This window comes from Macrobrachium rosenbergii, chromosome 32, assembly GCF_040412425.1.
Source record: "Macrobrachium rosenbergii isolate ZJJX-2024 chromosome 32, ASM4041242v1, whole genome shotgun sequence".
Classification (NCBI taxonomy): domain Eukaryota; kingdom Metazoa; phylum Arthropoda; class Malacostraca; order Decapoda; family Palaemonidae; genus Macrobrachium; species Macrobrachium rosenbergii.
This window is the reverse complement of record NC_089772.1, coordinates 6,690,944-6,708,807: the sequence shown is the minus strand read 5'-3', so window position 1 is coordinate 6,708,807 and position 17,864 is coordinate 6,690,944. Positions and strand designations below refer to the sequence as shown.

The 17,864-nt window shown below is 36.4% G+C and overlaps 1 protein-coding gene and 1 pseudogene across 4 annotated transcripts in view; one reads left to right on the top strand and one right to left on the bottom strand.

Moving 5' to 3' along the window:
• The window catches only part of Sin1 (SAPK-interacting protein 1), a 563,667-nt gene that overhangs the window by 356,503 nt on the left and 189,300 nt on the right, over positions 1-17,864 (top strand). The window lies entirely within an intron of this gene.
• LOC136855579 (zinc finger MYM-type protein 5-like) lies at positions 488-1,518 on the bottom strand (annotated as a pseudogene).

Sequence of the window (17,864 nt, the reverse complement as noted above, 5' to 3'; positions counted from 1 at the left end):
TGCAGCCTAAAATAATGGCATATCACTTTGCTGCTTTTACACGTTTCAGTATCTCATTCAAAACAGCTGTAGCCATAATGTCTAGTAGTTCATCCTGAGTATCTTTTCCTAAATAATGATTATGAATTTCGTGGGTTTTGACTTTTCGCAAATGTGTGTCAACAGGGTCAAACTTTCCAAACAGCTCGACAAGACCTAAAAAGTTCCATGGTTCACACTCTCATTACCAGCTTTTTCTTGTTCCTGTAAATGGTAAATTTCTCTCAGCAAGAAACTGCACTATTGCTACTAACCTTTTGATTACTTGCTACCATTGCTTTACATGTTAATTGACGATTATTTCAAGTTCTTTGTCAATTGTCTGTCCATCACAAAGTCTTTGGCGTAACTCCCAGAAACTCCATGTGGCTTCCAAATGGTTCTTTGAATTTTCATGCTCACATAATCTTCTATGAAGATTAGACCAGTTGTTGAATGCATTTGTTGATCATGTACTGTTTGTGTTCTTACTAAAAAGTTTGCAGTAAAAGCAATGAAGTGTACCAGCAGACTGAGAGTATATAATTTAAGGTCTTTCAACACTCCTCTTTTGGGAAGTTTCCTCTTACAGGTAAACTTTGAAAAACACAAATCCCTTTTCATCTCTTGGGGAGTTGTTCTTTGGAATATTAGGAGGACCTTTCATTGTTAAATAATCTCCTACATTTTTATTTATATCTGCTGGCTAACTGGTTGGATCATCATAAGTGTTAATTACAACTGTGCTCGTGGATGATCTATCATTGCATGATGTTTGGACTTGTTTCTTTCTGGCCACAAGTAAGCTTTCTGCTTTGGCACTGTCTTCTGGTGTATAGAGATCGTCTGCAATTTGATTAACGGCTGCGCCATCCTTTTCTAATTTGTTGTCAGTTTCATCATTGCATTTATCAACTGTAATTAGACTGTATCATCATTTTCTGAATAGTTTTTATTTTCTTCATCCTCAGTACATGGGCGCTTCAAAGATGGAGTGACAAGGAATTTTTCTGATGACACCTCTTATGTTTTTCATTTTCAGCTCCTTGGCCAGTGTTCGTTTCTGGTTACCACTTCAATATTCACGCCCTCTGTCTCGGTCTCTGCTTGTGCTTGCCATCGTGCAAGGGCTTTTTATGTCGTCTTTTTAGAAAAGACAAACAGCGACAATAATCTGAAATAAAAAAAATATATATTAACAAGAAGGGAGGAAGAAGGAAGGAAAAAGTAACGAAGAAGGAAAGAAAACGATGGAATGAACAATAAAGTCTCCGGCACTGAAAAATAATAACCACGTGCACGTATGATTGAATAGTATGCATAAAGCAAAACATTTATGAAGCCTACAATATTATTATTTTTTGACCAGTGTAAACCAAGTCCGCCCAGTGGTCTCTGCTCAAGGCCCGTGCTCAAACTGTGCCTGACAAACACCTGACAAACCCAGGCCTGACCTGGGTTCCAGGTGCTTATTCGTCAGCCGCCTCCTCTTCTCCCACTCCCCACTCAGTTTCACGCCCAACGACATTCTCTCTCTCTCTCTCTCTCTCTCTCTCTCTCTCTCTCTCTCTCTCTCTCTCTCTCTCTCCTGAGACGCCAACGTCTTGCACTCAGAGATAAGCTGCTATGGTATATTTGTCACTATTGTTATTATCATTATTAATTATTATAAAAATGAAGACGGTTTTTTTTATTTCTAATATAAAAATTATTCCAAGTGAAAATTTTCTGTTAATATAGTATTTAATCATGTGAGAAACAATGCTTCCTCATTCTTCATTTCATGTTTTCGGTAGCGGTTTATTTCTCTTAGATTATAGAAAAGGCTTCAAACGGTAACTTTGGCGTGGGGCGCCATTAAGGCGCGGGGCCCAGTTTGATGAAATTGGTCAAATAAGCTGAAAACCGGACCTGCTGACAACATCAGATATACCAAACTCTACCTACTTATTTTTTTATCTTGCGTGAAATAACACTCTTTGTTTTAACAGAAACCGCTTCAGACAGAATATGATACCCTGATAAATTGGTTGATAGGACTGTTCACATCTAAACATAATGAAATATTTCAAAATGATTCGGACAGAATGCTTAAAGACTTGCACAAAACAAGGAATTTTCTTGGTTTTATTTTTTGCTTGTTTTGGTTAACTCTGATTTATGTGTTGCAAAAACTGGTCTCAAACGAATTATTAAAAGGGAACATGAAAAATAAATACGATCCGAACGATGTAATTCGTAAAGTGTTGCAGTACATTGTAGCGTGAGTTTACAGAATTTCATGAAGCTGTATGTTTGATAAATGGACCTGGAGATTGTCTTTGAGGGAATGAGTAGAAAGGCTATGTGGAGGGTGTCCAGCATACATGGTAAAGAAGAAGAGTAGCTGGAAGAAATAAAAGTTATATGTTGGTAATGAAGGCTGTATTACAACTAGTTAACAGGAGAAAAGGGTGCGTGTTTGCCTCCCTGACCTTTCAGTATCTCTGTTTATGGGGCGGTAGGAATCCTTGCAGTAGCCACCGTATTATTTTGTTTTATTTATTTATTTTTCTTGCCACACTTTGTTGGAAGAAACGGCTTGATGAAAAAGGACGACAAGTCGACAGGCCTTGCAGCACTCCATTGTTTCTCTCTCCTTCGTGGATTTTGTCTTTATATATATATATATATATATATATATATATATATATATATATACATATATATATATATATATATATATATATATATATATATATATATATATATATATATATATATATATATATGTGTGTGTGTGTGTGTGTGTATGTATGTGTATTTATATGTGTAATACACATATATACATATTCAGGTAGTTACTTTAAAAGAAAAGGTAATGTCATTCTCTCTCTCTCTCTCTCTCTCTCTCTCTCTCTCTCTCTCTCTCTCTCTCTACACACACGCTATAACTGCAGACAGGAAAGAAAAAAGGTTCTCTCACCCTAACGGAGACTTCCACAGTAGGAAGAACACGAGAGAGGTCCACAGGTGTTTCGGACGAAAGCGATTCGTCGGCCACTTGTCTAAGTATTCACATGGTGATTTATCGCCCTTTTATTTATTCATGGCATGATTTCCCTCCTCCGCTGTTGGTGTACTGAACCCTAGAATGGGACAAGTTGTTATTCGGCTGAGGCACATTGTTATATCAGTAATTATAACATCGAACATCTACAAAGAATGTAATTTTTATTGACGGGATCATAAAATATCGATGGCTTTTTAATGAAACATTTATTTCATATAGTGCACTATTGCTCATGTTCTGCTTGACTGGTGAAATGACAATTATAAATAAAACTTGAATGCTTCTGTACTTGAAATAGCAATAAAATAGGAACGTAAACTACTTACTTTCTCTCAAAGGTTTTGAAATTCCAAATAACTTCTTCCCCGAAGATAACGTTGATACAAATGTAGAAAATATCACTCTTTCCCCAATGTTCTTGAGCACTATGCAATGAAAATAACCGTTGCCTGCCTTGCTACTTTATTATGGCTCCGGAGATAAGGCTTATTTACTTTAAATAAAAAAATAAACTAGGAAACTTGAGTCATAGTAAATAAAAAACTAGGAAACTTCAGTCATAGATTCAACTTGACCAATGAAATTCCAGTTAGAACTATATCTCACATTTAAGAAAAGCTATCAGAACAAAGCCATAAATTTTTCTTGAATAGTTTCAAAGTTCAGATAATTTGTTCTTCAGAATTACAATTGATACATATGTAGAAAGCATCCTTTCCTCCACAGCGCTCATGTGCCCATTTCCCACACTCTGTAAGCTGGATCCAGCCTTCACCCGGCCTGCTCTTTTGAAAATAGCTCTAGACATGTAATGCAAACGCAGTCTTCATCTTCGCTTTCAGAGCCACAATCACACCTGTTCCTCGTCTTCTCTTTCAAGTATTTGTTTGCTTTATCATCGCTCATTAGTTTCTTTCGTGCAGTTTTATCTTTTATCCTAACCCTTCTTCCTCGTCTTTGCGCTATTGTTCTGTGATTGGAGTGTCAGTAAGGATAACAGATTTTCTTTTCTTTCTCTGCCTGTTACTTTTCTCCGACGAGCATTTGGGTATGGTAGGGTATCTTCAGGTGAAACAATCTTGACTTTGTTTTTCAATTGATTTTCCATTTTTGGTGCCTCCTGTTAGCTAAATCTAGTCGTTCCACTGGTAGATGGTTGAGTCAGGTCTTCAACTGGTGCCATGTTTTCTTGAGGTTGGGGTTCAGGTATGGGTCTATCTGTCACACATGAAGTAAGAAAATCCTGTTCCGTGTATGCATGCCGATTGAAGGGCCATATACCAATGGCTATTGATGTGATATCATAAATGGATATTTGGGTACCAGGGTGGGAGTTCGTTCAGGCAGAACAAGCAGTGTTGTACTACTTTTTAAAAGGACCATAGACACTCAAATCTAGTGGCTGAAGCCTATGTGATGTGTGAGGTGGGTACGAGAGTAGTATCTATTTTCTTTGCAAAAAGATGTCCAGCACTGCCATAGACAGATGAGAAGAGTGATTATCCAAAATTACCAAAACTGGAGATTCAGCTGAAGAAGGGACATGATTATGAAAATGTCTCATAAGCTGCAAAAAAATTGGACCTGTCATCCACCCGCTGGGATGAGCTGCACCCACACATCCTGTGGGACCTTCAGTAATGAAATGGTTTTTGAGATGAACATGGGGAAAAACGAAAAGAGGGGCACTGAATTGCCAGTGGCATTAACTGCTACCTCTATGGTGACTGTTTCCCTCCTTTTCAGCAGATGTTGTCCTTCCTACTTGGTTTTTTCCTTTTTCTGCTGAAACTTTTGGTGGTTTTTCACAGTAGCAACTCCTGTTTTATCTGTATTCCATATACTACGCCCCTCAGAGTTGGATCTGTGAAACACTGCCTCAAGATTGTGATAAAACTTCCCAATGTTGTGGGCATTAAAGCTTGTAGCTCTGGATAAGCTGGTCTGTTCTGGGGTGCAAAGGGAAATTTTGGAATGTCTCTTTAAGAATCTCAGTAATCAATCTTCACTTGCCTGCGTAGACTGGTCCCAGTTTGTGGGATGCACAAACTGGCAAGCCACTGCATACTCGTGTGCAGGACTTCTTATATCTTTTGATGTTAAACCATAATATATTTTACTACAGTGAATAACATATTCTTCAGTTTTATTTCCATTTCATCAGAAAAAATTTTCCTTAGTTTTGCATATCCCACTAACTGTATGCAAGACGCTGATGCATCTTGCTCTTTTCTCTCAGTTCTTTTAAGATAGAGCTGCGAGTCATAAAATTTATATCAAGCGCGTTTGCAGCCTTCCTTAATGACAGTTTCCCTTCTTTAACTTGTTTTGCTGCTACTTATATGTTACTTCTGGGACGGTGCCCCTTGTGCTTCTTTTTTCATATGTTCTCACCAGTCTATAAAATGAAGAATTAATTAGTCGACTGAGGGTCAGGTTGTTACAGTGTAACAGAGTGCCCCAAGCCGAAAGTAACAACTTGCCCCATAGGCGCCATTTTTCAGCTATAACCTGCAGAGTCTGTAAAGGTTTTACTTCTTAGTAAAACAACAGCTTTATTTCATAGCAAAACAACAGCTTTATTTCATAACTAGAGATTGGCAGATTACGTATGTGTAAACTTGAAAATGTATACCATAGTTTAACCAGACCACTGAGCTGATCAACAGTTCTCCTAGGCCTGGCCCGAAGGATTAGACTTGTTTTACGTGGCTAAGAACCAGTTGGTTACCTAGTAACGGGACCTACAGCTTATTGTGGAATCCGAACCACATTATGACGAGAAATGAATTTCTATAACCAGAAATAAATATCCCTAATTCTTCATTGGCCGGTCGGAGAGTCGAACGCTGGGCCAACAGCGTGCTAGCCGAAAGCTCTACCCACCCCTCCAATGAAGAACTTACAGGACAGGAAGAAGGGCGTGGGAGGCAGCCACGTGGTGTCTTGACTAGCAGGTCACAACTAGCCCTAGTCTCCTATATGTATCTGTGTGTGTGAACAAAATTACAGCTACGAAGGAAAGAGTGAAACAATGAGATGCAAGTACTTTTTTCTTATTACCAAGACATGGTCACACCAACTAAAGATATACAGAGACAAGGGTGTAAATATATATATAAAAGAAATTTTTTATCACCGTCATTTATATACAATCACGAAGCTACAAATGTCACTTAATATCAAATTCACGCTACCTCGGGAATGTCGCCGATGGGGAATTATCACCGAAGGGGAATTTATAATGATAAATGGACTGGTGCTGTCGAGTCTCGAACCCACCACACATCTTGATAGCTCAGTAAGTAGAACGTCGACTGGAGTCGCGGGATAAGTATCTGTGTCGTGGGTTCGAGACTCGGCAGTACCAGTCCATTTATCACTTATAAATTCTCCTTCAGTGATAATTCCCCATAGGGGATATTCCCGAGGTAGCGTGAATTTGATATTAAGCGACATTTGTATTTCATAAGGGAATACAAAAAGGTTGGAAGATCACAAAACGGTCAACAGATTAACATCGAAATCTACCTATTGGTAATCCTCCTTATTTTGTCTTTCAAATCCTTTTGGAACTTGTGTTTTATTACAGGGTCAAAAGGAAACAATCCTTTCCTTGAATCAAGATTATTCTCCCAGGTCAGCTGAATCATAACAGATTCCAACAAGTCCCGGAATAGTTTCATTAGTTTGTAATATTACAGTACATTGCTTTGCGTCCAATTTATTCTGTGGGACTTTTCACTTAGATGCAAAAGTAGAGCACTATTTGTCTGACCTGTTCTTACTGAAAATTTGTGTTGTTGTAATCTGGTATTTAATTCTTTACTGGTCTGACTTTAGTAAAATAAATCACAAGCCACACAAGGAACTTTATTGTATACAGTATTGCTATCTTTTCGGTGCTATTTTTTATAAGCATGTTTTTTTTTATATTATTTTATGTGAAAGATACATTTGTATTAAACAATTTTAATAAAGGTTTACAGCTTCAAATCCCATAAAAGTGGCAAGCAACGGGTGTTTGAGGACACTTCTTTCTTTCTTTCCGATTTGTCATAGGTCTTGATAGCTTTATTGCAACAAATATCCATAATGTGGGTTGGATAGCAGAGATCTCTTCCTATTTGCTGATGTTTTTTAATTCTTGATCTAAAAACTCAGGAATGACTATTTGCATGGCTCGAAGAAACATTGATGAAAAACTGAAATTTCGATAATTGTATGATGCCCTGAATAATAGTGTACATAGGTCAAATTATTTGTCTTCTCCCTATAAAAACTAAATTTACAATTAAAAGGTTCCCTTTTAATATAAATGTCCAAAAAAGGTAAACATTCATCTTTCTCTAATTTGAGTGTAAATTTAATAGAAGGGACTTGATCATTTAGTTGAGCCAATTTGTTATTTATATCCAAATCTTTGGTATGGTGGCTAAAATATCATCAAAGTAACGGTACCATGTTACAGGAAAATGGAAAATGGTGGGGATGTAAAGGCGTTCAAAAAATTCCATATATAAATTTGAAAGAACTATGGAAAGTGGATTCCCCATTGCCATACCAAATGTTTGTTTGAAAAATTCTCTTTTGAAAACAAATTTTCAATCACATATGCTTAATCTTATTAATTCTGTGACCTGGCTAATTGTTAACGGCAAATCAAGTTTATGCAATTCATCTTTAAGGTATTCCAATACCGAGTCAATGGGCACTTTAGTGAATAAGGAACATAATCAAAACTTCATCGTGAATCTGGATTGATTGAAATACCATTGATTTTCCCAGTCAGATCTAAACAATTAATAAGATGGGTACCAGAAATAGTTCCTAGCAATGTTGACAATAATTTTGTTAAATATTTTGAAAGCCTATAAGTTATGGATCCAATCCAGTACATCACCTTGGGATTCGGTTAGCCACCGGAGCATTCAAATCATCACCAGTCCAATCCTTGATTGTAGAAAGTGGAGAAATGCCACTATCTTATAAGTTCAAAATAACAACGATGTGCAGAGGTTCAAAATTATAAATAGTCCAGCAAAACCAAAGATTTATTTAAAAACCAGATTGTTTCTGGAATACAAAAATTACCCCATCCTTCCCTATTAGAGCTAATAGATTATTTATTAACAATGATCTTTATAATATTAGATTTTACAATTTTAACAAAATAATGCCTCCATGGATGATAAGTGCTCCCAGATATGTAACAAACTATGTACAATACCAATTAATAAATTGAATAACCCACTTTCTATGAAACTGTATGCTCTGGAACATATCAAGGTACACAGTAATAATCATTTATATACTGATGGTTCCAAAGATGATATGGGAGTTGGACTCGCTGTTTACGGAAACAATATAAAAGCCAAGCCTCTTTACATAACAAAGCATCAGTGTTCACTGCTGAATTACTAGCAATAAAAACAGCATTAACAACTATATATGAAAACCAGTTTAATGAAGTAACCATCTTTAGCGATTCACTAAGTTCAATAAATGCAATAAACTCTTATACTCCAAAAATCAAATTATAAATGAAATTAGACATACATTACATGAAATGAAAATGCAAAAGATATCTGTTACTCTATGTTGGATACCATCTCACATAGGATTAGAAGGCAATGAAAAAGCTGACACCTATGCAAAAGAGGCTAGAACACTGCCAATATCAGCAGAATTATTGCCATTAGAAGATTATACTAGATACAGTAAAGCGGTGATTAAGAAGAAATGGCAAAATAACTGGAGGGAAAGCAGTCTTAACAATAAATTAAGAGAAATAAAAGAAACTGTAGACCCGTGGCCATCATCCTATCAGAATTGCCGCAAGTTTTCAGTAATGTTGACACGGCTAAGAATTGGTCACACTAAACTGACACATGGTTACCTGATAAGTAACCCCATGCCCCTATACCTATGTGCGAAATATATAATGTACAAATAACAGTAAAGCATATTTTAAAAGTATGTCCAAAATATAGAATCCAAAGAGACATTTTATTTAGAAGATATTCCTTTAAAGATATACTGTCAGAAAATGACAAATTTTCACTTTTTAATATTTTAAAATTCCTAAATTTAATCATTTATACGATAAAATATAAGATTCATAGAATAATTTATAATATATTCCTAATTAACTTAATTAGTTCTTAGATAAACATATGTCGCTAGGTTTAATGAAATTATTAGGGTTTAAATAGCTTGTCTAATCCTTCGGGCCAGCCCTAGGAGAGTTGATATTAACTCAGTGGTCTGATTAAACTAACGTTAAAAAAAAAAAAAAAAAAACTAATTATTGGTCTCATAGGTTCTTTTCTTCATGTGTTTTTACTAGCCCATATAGATACGGCAAGGAGGGTGAATTCGTTAAAAATTAATTAATGAGACCTTTGTTGTTTTTAGGGTTCTTTTTAATTTATTTTTGATATATTATTTTACTTCTTCTAAGGGGTTCTTGTTTAGTTGTAGGTAAGTATTTTCGCTTAACAATTCTTCCTAAAACTCGAAAACTGAACAAGAACCCCTTAGAAGAAGTAATAAAATCTTTCAGTAACAAATTAAAAAGAATCCTGAAAAACAGGAAAGGTACATATACTCAATGTGTGCGTGCGTTCCAGTGTAGAAACATATGCCTTTTTCGTATTTATTTTTAAATTTTATTTTCATTCAGTCATTTAATCCTGGTACTCCATTTCATCTCTGTGAGAGCCGTGAATCAGCTCAGTGGTGTGGTTAAACGATTTTAAAAATAATAATAATATGACGGCGTCAGTAACCTAGATGTTGTGACGCCAGTTGTAATAGCCTTAAATCAATCAATCAATTTTTGGAAATCGTAGTTGTTAAGGTTTTGGCTCTACAAAAATGACATTGTCACTTCTAAACGTTAAAATGCTTAATTACGTCTGTTTTTGTGATATTCTGTACTCGTGTATTAGTTTAATAGACCTAAAAATCACTCAGAGTGGCGAGACTCTTGGAGGAGCGAAGGCTTTATATACCCGGATGACGGTGCCGCTCCTTTGCACCATTCAATCAGAATCCACCTGTTGTCAGCTGTCTCGCAGAATCTCACGCCGTCTGCCAACGCCTCTTGAGTCTGACCTTTCCTTCGTTCTCGTCCAGTGATGATGCATATTCAGGAACCTGTCGAGAAACAGAAAAAGAGCAGTAATGATGAGCCCAAACAGAACAACGTTCCGGATAGAACTAGAGATTCACATTGACCCTTTGAGATTCCGATGACAAAATTTGTCTCATTCAAATGTCCTTGATATTCTGATGATGTAATTGATAGAAAATTTTTGGCCAAGTAAACTTGTCTTCTTGCCTCAATCAATCATTAGTAAAATTACCTCCTCCTTGGACTATGAATAAAATAAGAATTTGCGCACACTTAAAATATTTATCAAAAAGTTACTCATATACCCCAGAACACCATAGACAACATGCAATAGAGCATATAAAGCGAAAAGGTCCACATTACGCAATATACACAGACGGATGTAAAACAGAGTACGGAGTGGGACATGCTGCAGTATCCCAAGACAAAATATATCAATCTCTCTACCTGATAATGCCTCGGTATTTACAGCTGAGTTATGCGCAATAGCATCAGCCATAGCAATAATGAAAGAAACCTCGTGTAATAATTTTGTAACTTTTAGCGACTCCAGACTCTAGAGTTACAAAGCAAAAAATAACATTGTACTGTTATTACTCCACAAGTTATATAATAATCGGAAAAATGTAGAAAGACGTTGGATCCCAGCCCATGTAGGGGTGAAAGGAAATGAGGAGGCTGATAAAGCAGCTAAAGAAGCTGCAAATATCCCAGTTAACGATTATATAACACACAAAAGTAGGCATTGTAAACAAATGGCAAAATAAATGGAATGAAGAAACTGAAAATAATAAGTTGAAGCAAATAAAACCTGGAGTTAAAAAATGGAGTTCATACCAAAGAGAGAGCAAGTAATTCTAACATGTCTTCGAATAAGCGATACTCGTCTGACACATGGACACATCATGAGCAGCCCACATAAACCAGCTCCCGAATGCTCAGAATGCAAAGTGATAATAATAGTTAAAAATGTGTTATGCGAATGCCCAAAATACAACCAACATCGGTTGTCAACTTTTGGAAATGTATTGACTGGTGAAGTTTTATCAGAGCAACTTTCCAGTTAACTCAATTTTAATATTCATGAGGAAATGTAAATTAATTGATAAAGTATAAAAATTAATTTATGAAAATACAAAATCCCACGGGGTATATAACTAATATATAAAAAAATCCGAAATTTAAAAAAATTTCAAGTTATTCAGAATTTTATCATCACTCAGTTTTATTTATTTTTTTTTTATTGTACAAATGAAACTTGAGTAAATGCATTTAATGTGTGCATGTGTTGTAGTGTAGAGGCATATGCGTTTTTGCATATTTTTGAAATTTCATTATTCATTCATCATTTAGTCCCAGTGCTTAGCCTATGGCTTAGACCTGGTACTCCATTTCATTGTAATCCTTCGGGCCAGCCCTGTGAGAGCTGTTCTTCAGCTCAGTGGTCTGGTTAAACTACTTTATAATAAGAATAATAATATTCTTCTCATTACCATTCTTATTACAGTTGACTCGGAGGTCATACGTAGAGATCTTCCTTTGGTTACACATAAAAACAAGTAAAAAATGAGCTGTTAGGTTTCTTTGGCGCAATCGAGTTTTCTGTACAGCGTATAATGCTGTATGAAACTCTCAGCCACGACCTGGTGGTAGTCTGTGTTGTTGGTACCTTAAGCGGTGCCAGACACATGATCATGGCTAACTTTGACCTTAAATAAAATAAAAACTACTTAGGCTGGAGGGATGCAATTTGATATTTTTGATGATTAGAGGGTGGATGATCAACATACCAATTTGCAGCCCTCTTGCCTCATTAGATTTTAAGATCTGAGGGCGGACAGAAAAAGTGCGGACAGACCGACAAATAGCCATCTCTCTAGTTTTCTGTTACATAAAACTAAAAATTCTACAGGACTCGAAACGTTTTTATTTCAATGACGTTTCTACACTTACCGAATAATCTCAAGACAGTACAAACAACACAAGTATGACTTGAGAGACTAAATACACACAAAACAAACAAACAGAAAGGAACAGCAACCAGATATAAGGTTAGGAAAAGAGACTTGTTTAAAATGAAAAAACCGCAGAAATAGACAAGCATAAGATTCTATGATATTTAAGAATGCTTCTTTCCTAGAATCCCTAATTATTTGCGCTGTTACTTTATAGTTTTCTATATGCTTTTAGTTTCGTATGGAATTTTATCTAATACAATTTTTATAGTCTGTGCCTTTTCCATTCAACAATTTTAGACTAACATAAAAAATAGTTTGAGATTTCTAAAGATATTATGGGTTGGTCTACACACTAACCGCGTAAATTCTCATACCTGGTTTTCATTAATCTGTAACTTACCTGGTAATCCATAGTCACGATGAAGCGTCGTTTTCCTCTTAGATATCCGAAGTAGCATCATTTACCAAAGACATGATGTTGTCCGGGACACCATTGCCTTGAACACCAGCGTTGTTGTCCGGGACACCATTGCCTTGAACACCAGTGTTGTTTCCGTTGCCGGTGGATGTAGTGGAATGAAGAGTGGATAATAAGCGACATAGCAGACAAGTTCGGCGACCTCCCGTGTGCTTAAGCCGAGTCCCTTTCCAGGCCTCTACCTCGTCTCCGGTTGATAGAACTCCGATGTCCTTCCCCATATTCCTTGCGGGTTTATTAACCGGTTCGTTTTGTTTCCTTTTAAGCACCGTTAATGGAGAGGGCCTTCACTCTTTCCCAGTCACTCAAGCGCGCAATTCTTTCAGTGAGTCAAAATATGCTTCGGGGTACTTATTGTGAGAGAAGAAGTCCGCACTGCACCTGGAAGACGTTTTTTACACCGCCCAATGTGTGACTGCTCTAATCGAGATCGCGTGAGCTAATGGAAAACGATCTGCCACCGATACAGAACGTCACAGTGTACAGCCCTCTCGGGACCCACTGAGACTTATAGTAGTGGGTTATGCGCTGGCTCATTGAGGTACAAGAATAAGGAAGATCACTCGAGTAAGCATAAAACATACAGCATAAAATTCGCAAGACACTCGTTTGAATTATGAACTCGAAAAGTAACTAAGATTTGAAAATCGAAGTTGGTTCTTTCAACTATAGGCGTCTCCATCTTCTTCAGCCTTTTAGATAAAAATCATGTGTCATTCAGCTACTCAGTCATTAAGAAATACTTCATATGTTAATGACGAAACTTAACTTTACTTATTATCCGTTTCAATTAAGAAGAGCGTGAGTGGTTTAGAGAACAGCCGACGGATTGGCCGTCTTTCATACCATTATGCAGCCACACTACTCTACACCTCTCATGCGTCTTCGTTTTTTCATGCTTTCTCTCTCTTTTATATATATATATATATATATATATATATATATATATATATATATATATATATATATATATATATATATATATATATATATATATATATATACACATATATATTATATAATATATATAATATATAAAGCTGTGTGCATTAATAATGTACAGTATATGAGCTAAGTAATAATAACAGATGTATAAAAATATATGCATATAGTTATATAATAAATGTACATACATGCGTGTAGTTATATGATAAATGTGTACATACAATATATATATATATATATATATATATATATATATATATATGTATGTATGTATATTCCATAATCTTTTTTATTTAACACTTTTTGTCGTCTGTGATTCATAGCCGAATCCCTTAGCGGCCAGTGAAGAACAAGAGGAATTTGTTTCTGGTGATAGAAATTCATTTCTCGCTATTAAAAAAAAAAAAAAAGTTGCTCTGAAATCGCCATGGAGACATCGGTGAAGAAAACCTCTTCACCCATTCGAGCTTCCTTCCATCCATTTCCTACCGCGCGAGAGCAGAAAAAACCCACATGACAAAAGACTGAAGAAGAAATATTCCCTCTAAGAATCTGTGCAGTTACTGGAGGAGAACTTGACCTTCACGCCGTGCGTTGCCAAATCCTCGTTTGATATATATAATTAATAATAATAAAAATAATCATATCCTCGCCAAAATCATCTCTCTTCCTCAATCTCAGAATCATATATTATAGTAAACACTCCCGCTCGCAAATTCACAGTGTTCATTTGTATAGCATGCGTTTCTTCATATGAGTCTCTCTCTCTCTCTCTCTCTCTCTCTCTCTCTCTCTCTCTCTCTCTCTCAAACACGCACATGCCACTAGTGACTCACAAACGCCCAAACATTTCATTCTCATACGTGTTTTTTTTTTTTTTTTTTTTAAACTCTCTCTAAACTCTCTCTCTCTCTCTCTCTCTCTCTCTCTCTCAAGCAATGGAATACCTACGCCACAAAGTAACTGTTCAGTTCCTTGGAATGACTTAAAACCAAAATAATAATGTAAGGCATTGTAGAGACCATTGCCCGGACTGTAGAGGATAGTTTCTCTGTTTTCGTATTTTTGAAGTGAAGATGTTATATTTGTGCAGGTACAGCCGAAGTGTGATTTTAAAAGTAAATAAATAGATGAAATTGAACACGGGTAAGCTGTAAGTTGTGAAGTATATGTACTTTTAAGGCTTTTATTCATAAGATAGAAGCCTCACGTGTGATGTTGCGATGACTGGCGACTAATTTTAGAATAGGAACATTCTTCGTGCTTATTTTTTTACGCGTAATAAGAGATTGGTCATGGTTTTTGGCATTCAGTGCTGAGGTGTACTTTGAAAATGTGCCCATTTGTTTTACACTTATGTTAGGTATGAATTTAAGTATATATACAAAATTATATATGTGTGTGTTGTCTTCGCAGTTAAGTCAGACAGTAAACAAAAAGTTATGCGTTTTAGGTGAGAAAAGCGGATGCCTTTGATGCGGTCAGACGAAGGAGAAATGGCATTGGTCGCGTGTGAATTGGAGGGTCCAGGTAGCTGAAATTTGTAGAATTAGAGAAGGTATAGTGATTGTACTTTAAGAATATTTGTAATTAGTGAAAGAGCAAAAATGTCTATGTTCTAGTACTGCATGGGTACGGTGAATTGTGGCTTAGAAAAATGTGTAATAATGAGCGTATTTCGGCCAGTAATGAACCGAGTGAAAATGTGTAAATAATAAAAGCATGAAAACCCTTTTAACATTTGAATTTTACAAAAAAGAAAAATTTTAAAAATCTTGTTTAATTTATATTCTGAATTTTAATATACCGTTTTAGTATGTATGTAAGGAAGTCTGAGTAAATGTATTTATTGTATGAGAGGATGTGCTTATGTGCAGTTTTTAATTTAATTTTAATTCATTCATCTTTGTATCGGATGATCTATTGGGTCCTAGCGCTTGACTTCAGGCCTGGACCTAGTATTTTAATCAAATCCTTCGGGCCAGCCCTATGAGAGCTGAAAGTCAGCTCAGTGGTCTGGTTAAACTACTATAATATAATAATAATAATAATAATCTTGGGAGAGTCTGAATTTGTGCATAGGTAGGTTTGGCGAATATGAAATGGTGGTTGTTCTGCCTAATAAATATGTAATGGTAGGTAACAGAGAACGAGTTCCAGAGCAAATGAGACTAGAGATAGGTCTTTCAGAAGTGTTTTTAGAAAGGTGCAAGGTTTTCAGGGTAGATATTTGCAAGTATACCTAGGAACGAGAAACTAGCAAGGAAGCGTTTCTTTATTTTGAATTAATATAGGTTAGCGGGAGAGCAGGTTACTTGATAGCGAGACGGGAAATGTGACGAGAGAGCCTGCCGTTCTGAATGCGGTGATGAGTAATAGCTGTTCCCCAGATCGTTGGAACTACGGAGTCGAATGCCAGCGTTTCGTTTCGTATTGTGTGAATGTACACTAACGCATTTGCTTTCACGCGACATTACAAAGTTGGCTGTATGAAACAAGCGACACTTCTTGCTCATGAGCGTTGCACGCACGCACACAAGTATATATGTGATTTTGATGTTCATGAAGAACTGATTGAATTAACAAAATATAAAAATAAATAATGAAAACCTTTATAGCATTTGTCGAATTTAGAAAAAAAACAAAGTTTTAAAATGTTACTTAACTTATTCTGACTCTTAATATGCCTTTTTAGTTGTATGTATGGAAGCATGAGTAAATGTATTTATTGTGTGTATGTGTTCGAGTGTGAGAGCTTGTGCCTATGTGCAGTTTTTAATTTCATTTTAATTCGTTCGTCATCACACTGAATGACCTATCGGGTCCCAGTGCTTGGCCTGAGGCTGGTATTTTATTCTAATCCTTCGGGCCAGCCCTCTGAGAGCTGAAAGTCAGCGCAGTGGTCTGGTTAAACTACTGTGGTATATATACATAACGTGAGAAGACTGTGGGAGTATAGCATATAAGGAGAAAAGAGATAAAAAAACGGGAAAGGGGTAAGGCCATGGAAGTTAAAAAAATGATTAAGTAAGTAAACGCGTTTTCCAGGATTGTGTCATCGTCGCTGCAGCAGCCGTTTGTGGCTACAGGAGGGTCAGAAGACGAAATAAGGCAACAAGTGTCGGAATGAATGAGTGACTGTTTTAGTGAATTGTAGGACAGAATGAGAATCATGTACCGGAATACGTAAGGATGGGTAAGGGAGTCAACAGGACAAGGAAAGAGAAAAAGAACACGTAATAGAATGGGGAAAAGGGGGATGGGAAAGTACTTATGGGGAATGAGAAATTATTGTACAGGAAAGCAATTTCAGAGAAAAGGGTAATGATCAAATGAATCTTGCAAAAAAAGCTGCAAATGGAGAGCTGCTGCCTCAAGAGACTGTCGTCCCGAGTTGATGGAGTGGGTATTTGGAAAAACTGTCGAGTGGTGAAGGTAGGAACGAGGCAGAACTGAATGATGCAAGAGTGGAAGGAGTTACAGTAAGTTTGAGATTGCGTGTGGAAGTGAATGTTGAGGCAGTAGGGAGGAGAAATGAGAGGCTAAAGGACGAACAAAGAATGAGAGTTGATGGGAATACAAGTGAGGTAAACAGTTACGGTGGTGAAAGTGTGATTGGGTGGCTAACCGGGGTGAGTAAGATATGTCTGGACGAGGTAAAAGATCCAAAGGAATGGCTGAAAGGAATACATGTTCCTTCTGTATAAGGCTAAAGTTGATAAAGGAAACTTACAGGGGAATAACCTTGATTACCATACTAGGAAAGGTGTGAGGTATGATTCAGATTTAGAATGTAATGTTTGACAGGAGTGTTAGAGGAAGAACAGTGTGGAAATTAAAGGGAAAAGCTGTAAGTGTTATACATGGACCCATGAAAGCTTATAAAACAGTTACAAATGACATTTTGTGGGTACTGAGGATGGTTGGCATATAAGGTGTTGAGGGAAGTTTAAATTGTTATAATAGAAGACTTGGGGCTTCGTCTTTGCCTATATTACGATTATATTTTTCATCTGGGAGTCAGTTAATGTTCAGGTTCCTTTTTAAAACGAGAATTTTCCAGTAAAACAAATCGATGGAAGAAATATAAAGGGTTTTCTTATCGTTGCCGAAGCACCCAATGACTAAGTAGTTTGTCGCATTTTCCAAACAGTCAGACCCCTTCCACTGCTTCATATATAGTAAAGGTCGTCTTCACCCTTCGAAAACAAGTAACTAACTCTGTTTCCAACAGAGGCAGCTACTTGTTTTTGTGTTCTTAAAGTTGTAAAATTT